This window comes from Pan paniscus, chromosome 2 (assembly GCF_029289425.2).
Source record: "Pan paniscus chromosome 2, NHGRI_mPanPan1-v2.0_pri, whole genome shotgun sequence".
NCBI classification, from domain to species: domain Eukaryota; kingdom Metazoa; phylum Chordata; class Mammalia; order Primates; family Hominidae; genus Pan; species Pan paniscus.
The window spans coordinates 17550442-17569156 of record NC_085926.1 but is presented as its reverse complement, the minus strand read 5'-3'; the positions used below and the strand labels follow the sequence as shown (position 1 = coordinate 17569156).

The 18715-nt window shown below is 34.6% G+C and overlaps 1 protein-coding gene across 24 annotated transcripts in view; it reads left to right on the top strand.

Annotated features, from left to right (window-relative positions):
* Nucleotides 1-18715, top strand: part of TBC1D5 (TBC1 domain family member 5) — a 595437-nt gene that overhangs the window by 166267 nt on the left and 410455 nt on the right. Inside the window, exon 8 of one of the 24 annotated variants that reach the window (XM_063602211.1) lies at nucleotides 8315-8450. The exons of the other annotated variants lie outside the window; for them this stretch is intronic. The gene's annotated coding sequence lies outside the window, so the exon portion shown is untranslated. The remainder of the gene's footprint in view (nucleotides 1-8314; nucleotides 8451-18715) is intronic. 24 annotated transcript variants of the gene reach the window in all.

Sequence of the window (18715 nt, the reverse complement as noted above, 5' to 3'; positions counted from 1 at the left end):
GTGAAACCCTGTCTCTACTAAAAATACAAAAAACTAGCCGGGCGTCATGTCAGGCACCTGTAATCCCAGCTACTCATGAGGCTGAGGCAGGAGAATCTCTTGAACTCAGGAAGTGGAGGTTGCAGTGAGCCGAGATCGTGCCACTGCACTCCAGCCTTGCATCTCAAAATAAATAAATACGTAAGTCAACTTAAAAAATTAAAAAAATTATTTTGAATCCTGTCATACAGAGATGAACTGATACACCATTTAAAAAATGAAGTTTATTACATTTAATTTTACTTGAATTTCACAGAGGAAAAAAAAACCCTGAAATGAAGCTTAAAGAATTATTGAACCTCATATACGTTCCCCCACCCTAAAACCATAAATATGAGTTTCTAAGAGCCTTCCAAAGTTAAATAACATTATGAACATCTTTGGAAATCTTTACTCTGGAACTAAGAAAATAGGAAGAGTGAACTGAAAGCAGAATATCTTTTATGTTAAGATAATCTATTGAGGTGAAATTTATATAACACAGAATTCACCATTTTGAAGTGAACAGTTCCGTGGCGTTGAGTACACTGACAGTGTTATGCAACCTTCCACCTCTGTCGAGTTTGGAACATTTCCATCATGCCAAAGTAAAGTACCTTACCCATTTAGCAGTTTGTCTTAATTCTGCCTTAGCCCTAGGCTCTGACATCAATCAATCTGCGTTCTGTCTCTATGGATTTAATGTGTTCTGTATATTTAATATGAATGTAATCATAAAATATGTGACGTTTTATGGGTGACTTCTTTCGTTTAACATAATATTTCAAATTTTTATTCAAGTTGTAGCACTTTATTATTACTTCATTACTTTTCTTGGCTGAATGCTAGTCCATGTGTTTATCCATTTATTCGTTCATACACATTTTGTTTCCTTCTACTTTTTGGTTACTCTGAATAGTGCTGCTCTAAACGCGTGTACATGAACCTGTTTGAGTACCTATTCTCTGTTCATATGGGTATGTACCTAGGAGTGGAATTGGTAGGTGATATTGTAATTCTATGTTTAACTTTTTGAGGAACCATCAAACTGTTTTCCATGGCAGTTGCATCATTTTACATTCCTGTCAGCAGTGTATGAGGGTTCTACTTTCTTTGAGACAGTCTTGCTCTGTTGCGTGGCCTGGAATGCAGTGGCGCAATCTTGGCTCACTGCAGCCTCCATCTCCCAGGTTCAAGTGATTCTCCTGCCTCAGCCCCCTGAGTAGCTGGGACTACAGATGCATGCCACCATGCCCGGCTAATTCTTTGTATTTTTAGTAGAGACGGGGTTTTTCCATGTTGCCAAGGCTGGTCTTGAACTCCTGAGCTCAGGCAGTCTGCCCACCTTGGCTTCCCAAAGTGTTAGGATTACAGGCATGAGCCTTCGCACCCAGCCGGGTTCCACTTTCTCTACATTTTGCTAACACTTACTATTTTCCATTTTTTTTTGATTATCAGGATATCTTATGATACCAATAAATGACTTTTAACAAAGTAGAGAAATTATTATATATTTCTTACATATTTAAGTAATTTATTTCTTTTATTGTTTTTGAGATTGGGTGTCACTCTGTCTCCCAGGCCAGAGTGCAGTGGCATGATCTCAGCCCACTGCAACCTCTGCCTCCTAGGCACGAGCAATCCTCTTACGTCAGCCTCTCAAATAGCTGGGACCTCAAGCGTGAGCCACCATACCTGGCTAATTTTTGTATTTTTTGTAGAGACAGGGTTTTGCCATGTTGCCCAGGCTGGTCTTGAACTCTTGAGCTCAAGTGATCCACCTACCTTGGTCTCTTAAAGTGCTGGGATTATAGGCATAAGCCACCATTCCTGGCCTGTATTTTATTTCCTATTTAGCAGTTATATTTTTTATATAGTAATTATATCATTTCAGACTATCATTCAGTTCTATTTTCTCTCCAGAATTACCTGACAAGTGAACATATTTTTCCCAGAATAAAAGGTTTCTTACTTTTCTTCATTTGCTCAAAATCTAATATTTTCTTTCACATTTGTTTCATGTTTTGTTTTGTTTTTGTTTTTGTTTTTTTGCTTTTTGATATATGTGTAGTTTTTTTAATCAGAGTTTAAATTGCCATTCTTTTTGTTTAATGCTCATAATAGATTTATGCCTGTATTTTTTTTTTTTTTGATAGCATACTACAGTTGTACTTTTGGGCTCCTAAATCATAAAATAACATTTTGGTAAAGTTATTTACACTCTTTTTGAAGACATTTCTCAACCTCAACCTCCTATTTAAATATAAACCAGAGCTTCCTTGTTCTTTTGCTGGCATGTCTTTCGGAGATTTCTTTTCACTATACTACTGAGTTAGCTGTACTGTTTTTTATATCCCGTTTTTGTCATCATCCATAGATTCCTTTAACTACAACTTCAGAAAGGCTAAATGGGAGATGAATTTTCTGAGTTGTATATGTTAGAAAAATTTTCTATTTTATTTTCACAGTTGATTGATGATTTAGCTAGGTATATGTTTATAGTTTAAAGTGATTTTCCTCTGAACTTTGAAAGCTTTGCTTTAATTTTTTCTACTATCCATTATTCCTCCTGAGAAATTTGAAGGCAGTCTTACTCATTGAGAACTGTTTTAGGAGCTATCACAGTGAAAACAAAATGGATACAAATCCTTAACTTGATTAAGCTTACATTCCAGGGTGGAGAGGTTGATAAGTAGCAGCATAAATAAATAAAATATGTATTACCTTAGATAGTGATTCTGTGAAGGAAAATAAAGCAGCCAGTGGGAGATAGAGAGTTTGGAGTATAGGGAGAAGAATGGAAATTTTAGATAGAGTGGTCAAAGAAAGCCTCACCGATAAGGTAACATGTGAGTAAAGACCTGAAGGAGGTGAGAGAGTGAGGTGAAGGACCACGAAGTACAAAGGTCCTGAGGCAGGAATATTTATGATGCATTCACAGAACAGCCTCAAGGTCAGTGTGGCTGCAGCAAAGTGAGTAGAGAGTAGTAGGGAGTAAATAGAGATGTAACTGAGAATCTAGGTCTTTTAAGGATTTATATTTAGATTTCATTTTGAATGAGATGGGGATCCATTAGTGAGTGTCATCATCTGCTTTGTAGTTTAAAAGAAATACTGGCTGCCAGCTTGAGAATAGATTTTAAGGGAGCGAGGGCAGAAGCAAAGAGATCATGTAGAAGATTCCAGGTGAGACATAATTTTGGTTTGAATAACAGTATTTGCTAATGGATTGGATTTGAGTTATGCAAGAAAGAGATGAGTCAAGAATGACTCCAAGAGTGTTTGGCCTGAATAACAGAAAAGATAGAGAGCTTCATTTAATGAAGAAGGGGAAAATTATATTATAAAAGGAGTACATTTCTGGGAGAAGATCAGGAGTTTTGTTTTGAATATAAGTTGGAGATGTCTATCTGGTAGAGAGGTCAAGGAGGCAGTTAGACACATTGGTCCAGAATTCAGTAAAGAGGTCTGAGATGAAGGAAAAACTGTGGAAGTTGTTGATTGTAGATGGTATTTAAAGGTATATATTAGTCCATTTTCATACTGCTATGAAGAAATACTTGAGACTAGGTAATTTATAAAGAAAAAGTGGTTTAATGCACTCACAGTTCACATGGCCGGGGAGGTCTCACAATCATGGCGGAAGGCAAAGGAGGAGCAAAGACCTGTGTTACATGGCACAGGCAAGAGAGTGTGTGCAGGGGAACTGTCCTTTATGAAACCATGAGATCTCATGAGACTTACTCACTATCACGAGAACAGCATGGGGAAAACCCTCCCCCATGATTCAATTACTTCCCACCAGGTCTCTCCCACGACACGTGGGGATTATGGGAGTTACAGTTCAGGATGAGATTTGGGTGGGGGCACAGCCAAACCATATCAAGATGTAACATTGATGCAGTACAGTAAATATAGATAGAGAAGACTTAAAATGCTAGCCTTGGGGCACCTTTAGTAAAGGGGTTAGGAGAAAAAGAGGAATTAGTAGAGGTAGCTAGAGAAGAAAACACAGTGAGGTTAAGAGGAAAACTCATTGGTCTTTCAGAATATCTGAAAGTGATGTAAATGTTTGAAGGAAGAGTGGAAATCTTATTTATAGGTGAAGTTAAAGATGGACAATTCAAGGGAGAGTGGGAGGAGAAACAGGTGGCAGCTTAAGGGGGAAGTTGGAGTGAAGAGAGGATTTTTTTAAATAGGAGAGAAATAGCATACTAATGGGAGTGCTCCAATAGAGAGGAATAAACTGATGATGCAAGAAAGAGTGGAAAATTGTTAAAGCAGTGTGTACAAGTAGAGAGATCACCTTAAGTAGCAGCATGGATGGTTTATTCTTAATAAGAAGGAAGGCGGAGCATATCGGCACAGATCCATTGTTAAAAAGCATTTGGTTGATCTTTGTACTATCTCCAGGATATATTACGTACAAGAAGCATCATGATTACTTGCTTCCCACTTCTTTAGGCTTCTTCTGTAGTTCTCCTTTGTGGTTTTTTTCTTTAACAATGTAAATGTATGGTGGTTCCTAGTTTAGGAATTCTGTGGTTAAAAAAAAATTCTGTTAATGGAATTAAGGCATACAGTGGGTATTTATGAATTATATACCTGTTGATTTTTTTTAAAGTTTCAAGTTTGTAAATATTTCTGTAAAATGCTCTGGAGAACCATCAAGCTGCAGTTAATAGTAGAAACAGGACCATCAAAATCCTTTCTTATAGCAGGTTGGGAAGTTTATGGTTCAAATTCACTTACCAGAAAATGATAAAGTACTTCATGGCCTGGATTGCTTGAACAAGGGTGAAATTGTAATTGTAAAAAATCTACGGATGCCAAGTGTCTATTGTTCTTTATGATTCATATTTCTCCTGGTCACATCAGCCCCAGAGCACACTTGATAAATATGGGATACAATAATGGCATTAGAATTCTCACATTTTCCTGTTGGTATAATGTGATCTCTGCTGTCTCTCTCAACAGTGTTGCCCTTCTTACCCATTCTTGCTCAAGTTCCCAGCTCTCTATAGTGATAACAGTAGTTCCATCTTATCTGTGGTTTTGCTTTCTGTGGTTTTACTTATGGCAGGTACTCAGCTAACTGGAGAATTACTTTTAAAATAATGTATCCTTTATAAGAAAGTTTGCTTTTTAAATTGGATGATGTGAGGAAAATTCTTTTTTTTTGGGCAAATTGTGACTGTTTTTAGGTTTTCACTATATGTGCGGTAGACATAGCTGCCACTTTTGTGATAAACAGTGATAAAAATAGCGAAGTGTAGGAAATACGAAATTTGTTTCACCTTCTCTTCCTCTTACTCATTTTTACAAGGGCTTAATGAACAGTGAAATTGACCAACAGTTTCACCTCCTTTTCCTTGCAGTTCTGGTAATCTCTTGTGGCACTTAGTACACCTGAAAGAAGTAGCAGGAAGATTGACAAATTGGAAGGGAGGATTATATGAACATACGATCAGACAAATAGAAAATTAACCCATAATAATTGAAAGATGGCTGTATTTCTAATTTACATTCACCTGTGTAAAACACATTTGTCAAATATTTCTATTTTACATAGAAATTTGAAGTTTTTACTTCAGATTACTCCCACTTCAGGAGTATTTGGGTTTGTACTAGTTTGTAGTGTGAACAACTGACCCATTTAAAGGGAATTAAAAAAAACTTTTTAATTTGTAATGATTTGACAATTATGCCACTAACATTATACTTATTAATGAGACAGAATAAGATTTCAATTCTTAAAAGTATGTGCCCCACATTTTATAGGTGGTATGAACAATAATTTTGCCTCAACTTAAGAATTACTTACTTTATTCAGTATACTAGTAAACATTGGCTGAAGATTCTTTGAAAACCCAAATTATTTGGAATATATTTGAAACCTCTGCTCTTATGTACTTCTGTTCAAAATATTTCAGGGTTTTGGATTATTTAGGCTTAGAAGTTTGGAGTTTACAATTTCTGTCTTCTAAAGACTTAGAAATATGTTAGCATTATTGGAACCAAATAGTTTTACCCACATAATTGCCATTCAGCTCTAGCAACATGGAAGAAAACTTCCTGAAATAAGTCATTATTTCCTATGTGAAATATCCGTTTAAAATGTTTTTTACCTGATGAGCATGTATTTTAATTCTTAAAATAGAACAGAGGAAATGAAGTATTTCTATAGCTAGGGGAGATTGTCAGCTCAAGTTCAAGAGTATGATGTTTGACATTAGGCCAAGGATATTTTCTAAGTTTTAAAAAATGTTTATTTTGTAAAATACATGTGCTTTCACTATATCTTATGTGTTAATCCAATTTCCCATTGAAGTCACCGATTAAAGGGAATTCTGTACCAGTAGGGTTCTAAAACCTTGACATTATTTTAATCTGATAACAAATGGGTTTAAGTTCATGTTCTTTCGGTTGTTGGCAACAAATCTAAACCTGTATTTTTTGGATTTATGAGGATAAGTCCTGCTTTGGCAATCTTGTAGATTCCCAAGAGAATAGTTAAACAGTGATTAATCATTGTTTCTTCACTGAGTGTGCAGAAAAGAATGGAAAAGCTGCATTTCACACTTCTGAAGCAATTAATCCCCATGATCTTAGCCAGGTTTGTCTTGTAGATAAGTCGGGATACAAAACGGTACCTAATTTATCAATGTATGCATGCCATAAAGTATAAAACACACAATTTATTTCATATCATTTATAGTCAAATGTAAAAAAAGAGTGACTTTGCCATATCCAAGAGTGTTTCCTACATTACCTTCATATAAACTAAGTACCAGAGATTACAATGGGATTCCTGTTTATTGTGCACATCTGGTGCAGTCACTATGCATTTTCTCATTCACTTGCTGGCATTTTTAGTGATTGTGGCATAAATCACCTTGCTAATCAGAAACATAAGTGACGGGAAGTCATCTCCTCTTTTTGAACAATGGGAAAAAACATATGGCTTCTTAGACAGTACTTGGCTGTTATACTATTTATGTGGCATTTTATTCTGTATTTAGAATTTCATATTAATTGCAGTAGTTTGGTTGAAGGCATTGAACATTCAGGGTTTATGGTCAGAGTATTTGTTTTATACCTCTTTCATAATAAATAAGCAAAAAGTAAAATTACACGCCTTGTATTTAGAGATTTTTAAAAATTTAATTCTCAAAGGGTAGTGAATATAATAACCTTTTATTCTTGGCTTTATGATACTTACCTACCTATTCCTCCCACTTTCATTTTTCTTATTATTGAGTGGCAGGAAAAGATTCATTTTAAATGTATAAATTTCAAATGAAAATTAATTTGTTCAGATAAGTTTTTAAAAATTTCTAAATACAAAGGTGGAAAGAGTTATTGAGATTAAGATGAGTTGAAGACAGTATATATTTTAAAATGCTTGTGTGGATGTTTACCTAGATCTGCACTGATACAGTAATTCCAAGTTAAAAGTTAGTTTTTAATTATATCTGTTTCAAAACACTGCACTGATCAGAGTAAATGTTACTGTCTTTAAAGTACTAAAATGTAAATTGATAGTAGTTTGCTTTTGCATTTTTGGTGAATTGCTGTTTATTAGTTGGAATCGCTTTTTGCAGACACTACAGCTTAAAGTAAAACTTCGTAAAACTCAAGAAATTTTTATATGCAGACTTTAAAGACTGCCTTCAGTGTCTGTGATAGAGGGCTTACTGTAGGTGTAGTTCCCCTCCCCACCCCCGCTTTCAGTGGGTTGTACATATAATAATAGCCTTTTACTCTTGACTTTATAATACTTACCTACCACTTTTATTTTTCTTATTATTCAGTGGCAAGAAAAAATTCCCTTTAAATGTGTAAATTTCAAATGAAAATTTGTTCAGAGAAATTTGTGTCTTTTACAGTTTTTTTCTTATATTACATGTGATTATAAATTAGTGAGGTAAATTTTTAACAAATATATCACAGCTTATTTCTCAAAATTTGTGTTATTTCTTTTTAAGTGTTCTCCTTGGGAAGACATACACATATTCCATCAATCAAAGTACTTTTGGAATGCCTGTTTTTGAAATTTCTGTAGTGGAATTGATGTCTAACTGCTCAAAATGGGTACTTTGAAGGGAGACAAGATTCATTTTGTGTATACACGTGCTGCTATTTTTCTTAAAAAAAAAATCAGTCAATCAATCATAATAGCTTGTCTTATACCCTTGTATACCTTATAGATAATTGGGCCCTGTGAATAGAAATACAGTGTTGAAAAACTACCTGGATTTTAAATAAATGGCCATATTTATCCATTTTGTTTTAGAAATCTTCTATGATATTGTCTCAGGGACCACCTGCAGCAGGAGCCCACAAATTGAATAAATGCAACATAAGGAGAGGATTTTTTTTTTCTGTTGTTGCTTGTTTCAAAAATGCTACTATCCAGATTCTCTATTAAGGTACATTGTGCTATTTTAAATATTATAGTTATAACTGAATTAAGACCTTCTTTCTAGATTAAAATTATCCAGTGCTTAGAATTGACCGAAATCTGTACTTTACTGCCTCACTTCTTGGCTGTTCTTACTTCCTTCATGCTCTTAAAACCTCCATCACCTCTCAACCTCCATCATTTTTTTAAGATTGAGCTGTATTTCTTGTAGAGATCAATTTAAAAGCAATACAATCTTAAACACGTGTACGTGTTTCCTTTTTCTTCATCAAAATGTAAAAACTCTAGGAGGATTGGATATTAAAATCCAAGAATAGGCAATTTAAGGGATGGCTAAGAGTATCAAAATAAATGAGGAAAAATAAAGAGTTCTATTCTTAGTAACTGAACATTTTGGAATTTGTCAGTAATGGAACTTTGAGGAAAAATTTCTTGCATAAAGCACTTGATGGGAAAAATATATTAACCTAAAATATTTGCATATTCATTATGTTTACAAAGCCAAGAATTTAATTTCTAAATGTATATCAATTTTTGAATGAAATTGAAGTACCGGTGATGTTGATATTCACCATACATTTCGTTTAAATTTGCTTATATTTTTAGAGAATTTGCATTATTTTCTTTTAGTTCATTCTCTGTCTTATTTACATTCATAGTTTGTTGGTACATATTACCCTCCAAAGTAAATTCTGAACTGAGTACAGACCTTGCAAGAAAAGTTAATGTCCTTTTCTTATGTTCTCATGACATAAAGAAGGAATCCTCCCCATCATAGGGATAACCTTACTAATAATTCCCAGCCAGGCAGGTTATTTCCTGCTGTTCATCTTTTCAGCCATCCCTTTCCTTGTGTTTATGTGGAAGTGGCTTTTGGAATGCCAGTAGAGGTGATGTGCCTACCAGTGGTGAACCTAGAGTGCCTTCTAGCCCCTGAAATACTGTGGGGTAGGTGGTATGACACTGTTGGCCTAATCAAACCAAAATTCAGGTAAAAATGTTATTTGTGAACTTTTTCCAAGAAAGGGAGGCTTGAATTTCTAAATGGAAAAGGTATTTTGAATGGCATATGTAATTCAGAATTTTTATTTTATTTTATTTTTTTGAGGCAATATTCACTCTGTCGCCAAGACTGGAGTGCATGGTGTGATTAAGGCTCACTGCAGCATCAACCTCCAGGTCTCAAACCATCTTCCCACCTCAGCCCCCACTACAGGTACACATCAATATGCCCATCTAATTACAAAAATTTTTTTGTAGAGATGGGGTCTCAGAATATTGCCTAGGCTAGTCTCAGATCTCCTGGGCTCAAGCAGTCCTCCTGCCTTGGCCTCCCAAAGTGTTGAGATTACAGGCCTGAGCCATTGCACCTGGGACGTTGGAAATTTTTAGTGGAGTATATTAAATATGAGAAATATGGAACAACCTAGGGTGTTTTGTGTTTAAATATTTCTGTCTTTTATGGTAATAATTAAGGCTCTTTCTGGGTAGCATGTTTTCAGTGTGGTCCTCACTTGTTGTTCCTGTAGCAATTCAGCCTTATCTGGGATATGGAAGCCAGTAGGGTTGGCCTGCCAGTAGTCTTTGATATATAGGAGCAGAAGTGAGTTTTTCCTATGAAAAATCAAGAATGAAGTGGCAAACCTGGTGACACAGTCTCAGTTGTTAGCAAAGCAGCATTTCTAAATTCAGCCTGAGGTCTGTTTGGTTTTCTGGTCCAGAAATCTTATACTTGCGGAGATAGATGGCTGGACTATGAGAAAATAAATCCGAAAGAACAAGAGAATCAGGAGAAGTATTATAAGATGCTTAGAGACAAGCAACATGGCCCTTCCACTCTCTGAGAGACTAAGGCAAAGGGATTCTGTCTTCTTTGCCACAGTCCACGAATTAACTGTCATTTTGCAGACTCCACTGTGCTAACAGTGTTGGAAAGGTGTTGGGGCATCATGGTTGATAGCAGTGCTACTTGGTAAAGCAGTCTTTAGAGCAGAGGGGAGGTTGGGTTCAGTGGGAGTGGGGATATATTGAAGAAGCTGCAATGGTGCCCTGTTGGTGACAGTAGTGACCTATTATAATCAACAGTACAAAGCAGAGAGGGCAACAGATTCCTCAAGAGGGGAACAGATGAGGCCCTCCCAAGCTTAATTTGGAGGCAATGGAAGGAGCAGACCTTAAATACCACACAGAGATGGACAAGGATAGATGTGCCATGGTAGGTGAGTGTTAGCTGATTGGTCTTTTTCAGGAACATGTGAGATATTTCAGGATGATTCCCAGCAAAGTTCTGGGAGTACAGCTTAGAGAGGCCTTTCATTCTGCATTAAAGATAGAGGTGAGAGCGACCAAGCAGAAATTACATTTATTTTGTAAAGTAATTTACAAATTTATTGAGATACTAAAGGTCTCTCTTTTCCCCTTCCTTTTTAAACTTCTTTCCATGAAGTACTTTTTACGTACTGTGGCAGTGTTCTAGGTGCTGGATCAACAGAGTTAAAATATGATTCTTTCCAATAGGAGCTTGTAGTTTATAGAGGAAAGAGTGGTAGTTAAAAAATTAACATCTAGTGTGATGAATAATGTGATAGATTAATGCATGGGAAACAGTGTACCTCAGAAGAAGGGTTCTTAAACCAGCTTGGAGGTTGGGATGGAGGATAGTTTCAAGGAAACTTCCCTGAGAGTGTGCAGGCTGAATGTATATGAAGAATGTTGAAAAAAGACACTCTAGGCGGAGGGAAATACTGCCTGGGGTGGCCCAGAAATGGCTACAAACCTAAAGTGTATTGAGGAACTGCAAGTAGTTTGAGTTTGCAAATTGAGTAAGAATGAGACCTGAGGCTGTAAATAGAAAGCCTATAGATTTTTGAAGAGTCTTGTGGGTTATACCAGAAATTTGGGCTTTTTTTTTTTTTTTTTCCTGGAAGAGGAAAGAAGAATGAAAAATAGAAATAGTTTCAAATTGCAATGCTAGGCATTGTGATCTACTACAGGAATTTAAGCCAAGGAGAGGTGAGATCAGATTGTTAGAAAGAACACTTATGTGAAATTTAGCAATTAAGATGAGAGGCAAAATTCAAGAGCCCAGATACTTACAAGGAGACTTCACACTAAATTAAGTCAGGGTCAGAGGTAAGGGAGAAGAAGGGACTAAATTGATCACATCTAGCAGTTAATTGCATCTGAGAAGACTGGAAAGGAAATACTGGCATTTGACCTGCGGGAGAGGTTGGTTGATAATGCCATCCCTACAAGAGAATACAAGAGGAGCAGTTTGAAAGGGTAGAGGATGACTTCTGTTTGGACATCTTATTGATTAAAGATAGGAGATGGTTGAATGTATGGATCTCTCAAGGCCAGGAGATGAGTTACTGTAAGAGATGTGTACATGGAATCACTAACATAAACGCTGGCATGAACTTATTTAAAAATTATTTGCTAAGCATTTCCCAAGCATTGTGTTTGGCATTGATAGAACAAAGATGAATAAGTGTATTTGATGGGTATCTAAGGTTGCCCAGGGATTATAGGTAGAGATAAGGAGAAGTCCTTGGATAAATTGACTGCTATCAAGCCAAGTGATGGGAAAAGAGAAACTTGTCCAAGAGATGAAGGAAGGAAACAGTGAATAATGATATGCCTGAATGCAGAGCTGGAGACAACAACACGACAGTGTGATAAATAGAGGGGTCAGAAGTGAAGTGCCAAAAGTGGTCGTCGAATTTGACATCTCTATGTAATGTGCCTTGGCAAGCAATTGGAGTGGAGTGATTTGAAGCAAAAATCAGCCCACAGGGTAGTTGATATATAAATGGGACATGAAGCATTATAGAGTATCAGTGAAAGGTACTATGTTACTATTATCTGAAGAGCTGATTGTCGGAGACACAGAGCAGCAAGAGGTTTGTTGTTCTTGATTTAGGGGAGACTTCAAAGTGTTTATATATTGGTGAAAAAGGCCCAGAAGGGAGAGAGAGAGAGGTTGATGTTATAGGAGAGAAAGTAAGTTAAAATGGTTAAGTTTGGAGCAATGTATATGAAAAGATGGAAAAGGTTTGGACTTACTAGTGGAGGGATTAGTTTATACAGGAGGAGGGCTCTTTTTTTTTTTCACTGAGAATGCAAGAAATATGAAAAGTGTGGATTTGACATGATAATTCAGATCTCCCAGGAGGCAGATGCCAATATGGAATTAGAAGCTTAAGAGATTTCTTGGGGGATAATCTTAGGAGGGTGAGAGAGAGAGAGAGAGCAGGAATAAGCAGGGAAAGCCTTCAGACTCATGTAGGTTCAACACCTGTGATAAGAGAGAAGTAAGGAAGACAGATTGGAGAGGAGGAACCTCAGACTGCAATGCTGTTTTCAAAAAGTCCCAACCGAGACAATGGTGAGGGCATAATGCAGTAGACAGAGCAAGTTTTGCTTATTAGAGATGCCTTGTGTTGGCAGGAATGGTTTTTCCTGCAGCATCCCTGTCATTGTCTGGGAGCTGCATGGCCTTGTAAGATGTATGGAGAGAGTATGGCCTTGGCTTAAACACTACAGTGAATCCTGAAAGTGTGAAAGCTGTATATTGTCAGCTGACTATAATTCCTCACAGCATTTTGTCTCTTGAGTAGTACATCTCCTTGGCTGCCACAGTGGATGTAGGTGTTTTAGTTGAGTGAAAGGATCAAAGATGGAAGGAATTCTTGCTGGTCCAGTATTTCTTCTGCCTTCAGGAAATTAGGTGTAGAGTAAGAGAAGGTGTGTGAGATTGTGAGTGTTGGAAGGTTTTCAGGACTTGATTAACACAGAGAAAGAGAGAGCAATGGACTGGTGAGATATTAGTTGAAATAGTAGCTCATAGAGTCTAAGATTGATAAGAAAGGAAATGAAACAAGAAGGAGAATAAGAGATTTAAATGAAGTCAAAGAACTCGATTTTTCAATTCACTTGAAAGTATTTGTACTGAGAGTTCAGGAATACGAGAACTTAAGGGTAGAGAGAATTGTGATGATAAAGTGGTATATTAGTTTAAGATTAATAGCCGAGCTGCACAAAATAGTGGTATTTTCAAATCCCATCGTGTGAATTGAGAATAAAATGTTAGCAGCACAAAATGACAATTATAGGTATGCATCATAGAATCACAGCCATAAATACCATGACAAAGTACAAAGGTATTGTAGTTGCTTAGTTTTTGTAGTATAACTTTTCTGTAAAGTTAAGTTTCAGAGTCACTTGTAATAATCAAGTTTCTTGATTGACTAAATCTATTCATTGTAAGGGAATGCAAATTTTTTTCCTAGGATTTTGTTTTTTTATGTGTTATTTTTCTCAATTTCTCTTATAGCCTAAGAAAATATTTTAATGCTTTTGTATTTCTCAACTCTTTTGAGTCAAGCATGTTGCCCTCTCCTGAAGGATCTGTTTGTGTCTCTAAAAGTCACCTGATAGAAACATTAGAGAGGTGAAAAACCTCGAAAACCTGTATATCCAAACATAACTTTAACTGATTAAGGAAATGTAGCAGTATTAAATACATGTAAACAACTTTTTTGCAGTTCTCTCTTTGTAGAGGGGACTTAGAGGTTGCAACAATAACTTTAATAATTACAATAATGTAATAAGATGGAATGATGGAAGGATGAACAACTGTATCGACATTATGATACTGCAGTACAATAAAATGTAATTGAAGATTCTAGATGATAGACATGAGTGTCTAATGTAATTTTTTTCACCTTTTCTGTATATTTGAAAATATAATAAAATACTGAAAAGGTAGAATAACATCTGCAACTTTGAAATGCATTAAAAATAGGATGGTCTAGTAGATGTAGATAGGTAAGTGATACAATACATACAGTAAAATGTCAATTGTAGAATCTAGGTAGTGGGTATGTGAATATTCACTGTAACATTCTTGTAACTTTTCTGAAAGTTTGAAAAATTTCAGAATAAAATGTAGAAAATAGTGTTATAAACAGGTTTTCTAGTTAGAGATCTGAGTTATTGTTGTGTGACGTTAGGCAAGTTACTTAATCTGTGAGCCATGGTTTCCTCATCTGTGAAGTGGGAATGATGCCTAGTTTGTAAATTGTTTTGAGTGTTAGGGGAAAAAAAAAATCTGTCAAGCTGCTGGCAAATGATAGGCATTTGACAATGCTTCTGATAATACTGAAACCATACACTTCAAATTTATATATTGTATCTTGGTTCTTGCTTACTATTTTTAAGATTTCTGGATGTATGGGCCAGTTAACTTACTGGATGGAACTTGGGATAAGGTAAGGTCAAGGCCTCCACTTACAGAGTCTGTATGTTTCATACTGGCTAAGTCTCTGAGAGTCACAGCTTGAGCTCTACTGATGGAAAGTTGAGACCATTCTCATACCAATGGCGGAACCTCTGACTTTCTAGTACCTGTAAAAAACACTTTTGATGTACCTTTTAAAATATTTTCATTTTGTAAATTGCTCATAAGTTCTCCAAAGTGAAGAGACTGTATATATGTCTTAATTGATAATTTGATGTGAATATATGTATACCATATGTCACTGCTAGCTTTTTTGATGCATTAAGTTTTTTAGAATATATAGTAGATGAAAATTATATTTATTGCTAAATAAACATTTATAACATGTATTTATATATTTACAAATATATAAATATATATTGCCTAATAATCAGTAGTACTTTCTCTGTCAATGATGTTTTTCTTTTTTCCTAACAGAAACCAGTCATCCTTTGGTTCTTTTTTAAGAAATAAAGTTGGATTTCTGATTTGAGCTTCAGGCTCAAGTGCATTTATAATATACAGTCCTCTTGTTTTTTTATTTGCTCTGTTTCATATGCAGGGTGGATAAAAATTACTTAACTTTTTATATTTATGTAAATTTATTTAAAATTAAATTAAAATTTACTACCATATGCCTCATGGGCTAAACATAATATAGACTATTATAATCATTTATATAAATTGGTTTTAAAAACCAGTTCAATATGTTGAATCAATATGTCATGAATTTCATATCTATATAGTTGTCATCCTAGTAAATTCCATGACATGTACTTTTACAGCATACAGATTTTAAATAAAATTGAATAGACTTTTCTAGCCTGCATTATGGAGGAACTTCTGTTATCATCCAGTCGACTGATTTAATATTAGAAAAGAACCATGATGCTTAAATGTGAACCAGCCAGATTTTGTATGTCTATCAAATCTTTTAGGATTGGGTTTTTATCTTTCAGTGATATTTGCTGATTATTCTCCGTTTGCAGATTTTTAGATGATGTAGGATAACATGAAAATAAATATTTACTTCAAGAGGTTATTCAGAGAGTGCCCTTGTTCTCTTTTTGTGGGTATTTGCAAGTGTATGGCTACAAATCTTTATGAAACATCAGGGTAATTACAAGGCATCTTTAAACCCATATACCTGTGTATTTTGTCAATTAATGAAGAGTAAAAGCACATCTTATGTGGTATGCAGGGCAGATCTGTGACTTTTTTGAAATTAAAATGCATCAACATTCAGATAGTTGTGGAGCAGTAGTTTATTAGGAATACCAAATGCTGTATAGCTACATGAGTAAACATTTAAACATGAGTAAAACTTGGGCAATTTTAAGATAGAAAGAAGAGATAAAAGGAAATATTGGGAGAAGAAAACAGGCAATATATAATGTTATATGTTAATATTATATGTTATCCTTGAGCAAAAACCTAGAACAATAGTAATGAATTATAAAATATTAAATATGTTGCCTATTGCCAATACAGAACAAAAAGTTCCTTTTTATTCTTAAAAGATCTTCTTAAGATTTAAATTTTAATTACTTAAATTCTGGTAAAAATTTCAAATAAGGGAGATTTAGTATAATCAACTTATATATTTGTCATTGACTTTGAATCTTAACCAGTGCAATATCCTAGTTTTACTGTGAAATTATAAAAATTAGTTCTTTTATTAGTAAAATTTAATGGTTATACTACTGAATGCTTAACAAAATAATATTTAATATATAAACAAAAGCAGTTTCCACCACCTCTTTGACAATGTTCTCTTTTTGTAACCAAACTATGTTAATGTGGTTGACCTGCAGTTAGTCTTTATGGTTATAAAGAATTAGAATAATCTATTTTTAAAGAGTAATATATACCTTTCTAGCAACCTCTCTGTCATTCATTTGCTAAATATAAATTAGTACTGAAAATATACATATATTTTATATTCTTAGAGAATTTTTCCTAAACAGTTGCCTGTTAGGGTCATTTGTTCTAAAATATTATTCCTCCTGCATTCAAAAATAAATGAAAAATGTAGGAGGGTGTTCACTTTTTACGTTGCCATTCTAAATGCTTGCTAGAACATTATTATCAAAGCCTGTGATGCTCTCTGAAGAGAAGAGTTTGGAAGGAAAGCAGAATTAGTATACTCTTGTTGTTTTGATTTAGTAGGTCAGGGTTTTTAATTAGTTTTGTGTAACCTGAGAATTTTATACCTGGATGCTTATTCTTGAATATCTTTTGGTCTTTTATACTTGTGTGGTTCTTACCTTGTCATATATAGGTATATTTTGTTTATTTAGAACAATTTCTAATTGTCTTCAGAAAGCATCAAAGACTGAAGACTAGGTAATTTATTTTCAATGTGTAGTATTAACTGCTGCGCTGTATATACATTTTATATTTATGTCAGGAAAGGGTTGCAGAGAGGTGCTTTAGAACCACCTTTTCAGCTCTAAATAGCTATTGTGTACATATGGTAAGGTACTGCTGCTTAACAATTAGTAACTGCTTTGATGAAACTAAATTACATGTTTAAGTTCCCATCAGGAAGTCGCTTCACATATCTGTATTAATGTATTCAAGGATCGAGAAGGAAAGTTAATTTTCCAGCTTAAATATTTAATTCAAGCTTAAAATTTAGTCTGTAATTAGAGCTCCCAAATGGCAGGAACATGGAGTATTTGTCCATTTTAATTAGATTGTTGTTTACCTATTAATTATATATCATATCTTGTCATAGTTTTGATGGTAACAGATGGTGCTAGGAGTTAGTAAGGGTTTGAACAAAATAAGATTCCACGTGATTTATTAAGTTGCACTTTATTAGTGAGTGGTCTGCTTTAGTCAGGTTATTCTCCCAAATAAGGACTGTGAAACATTTCACTAATTTTGGTAATTATTCTTTTGTGGACTCTTAAGAAATATTGAGCATAAAAAGTCTGAGATGAGAGATGTCTATTTAGAAACAAAATGATTTACTTGAGGCATCTTTATATTTAAGGAATATGTATTACCAAATCATATAATTGGTATGAAGTTTAGTGTATTTTGGTAGGACAATGTTAGGGAAGCAAAATTTCATTTATTGGTAAAAATGTAGGCATAGGGAATGTTTTATGTATGTATACAAAATTATGATTTAGGATAGGAAAATAATAAGATGGTGATTTAGTTATGTATATCAAAGACATTCCTTTCCTGACTTTTGAATTTAACAGAAGGACTAGGTTCTTTGTTTACCAAAATATTCTAAGAGCAATCTCTAGTGTCTAGTGAAGTTGAACAACAGAATTTCCATATTCAAAAAGTAAATGTCAACTAAATAGAAAGGCCTTCTAAGTTTGTTTATTCAAGATTTTATTAATTTTTCTGGTTACCTTCTCAGCTTTCTAAAAGGAATAAATTTTATATATGTATATATGCATATATTTGTGAAGGGATACAGACAGTAAAACAGAGAGAAGAGGAAAAGGGAGAAAAGGAGGGCTTAAAATTTTAGGCTTTTAGTTGTAGGTAGTTTGTTTAAAATTTATTGGAATCCTTAATATCATTAGCTTTGGTTTGTGTTACTATTTATTAACTCTTAAGATTCTTATTTTGAAATTGATGATCAGTGTTTTATAGCAAAAAGTAAACAGAAGGCCCTACTTTTATTAATTTCAAGATTTGCTCCAGAAGGAGATCCCTGATTCCTGTGTATCAGATCTTCAAAACTGTGGCCTTCTGTTACCTGTTACCTTCAGTAAGCAGCTTTGTTTTTGTTAGTTGTGTTTTGTCTTGTCTTGTTTTTGTATTTTAGTTTGTCCCTACTTATCAGTTTTTAGAAATAAAATCTGCCTCTTGGTGTCAAAACTATTAATAATTCTTTGTGGTGGGGTGATATTTTAACGTAAGTGCATAATTCCACATGTTCACAGCAGACTGTTAGATGTGTAATCCATGAACTCTTAGTGTGTACAAAATGCTCACATAACTGAATATATTAAGCACTT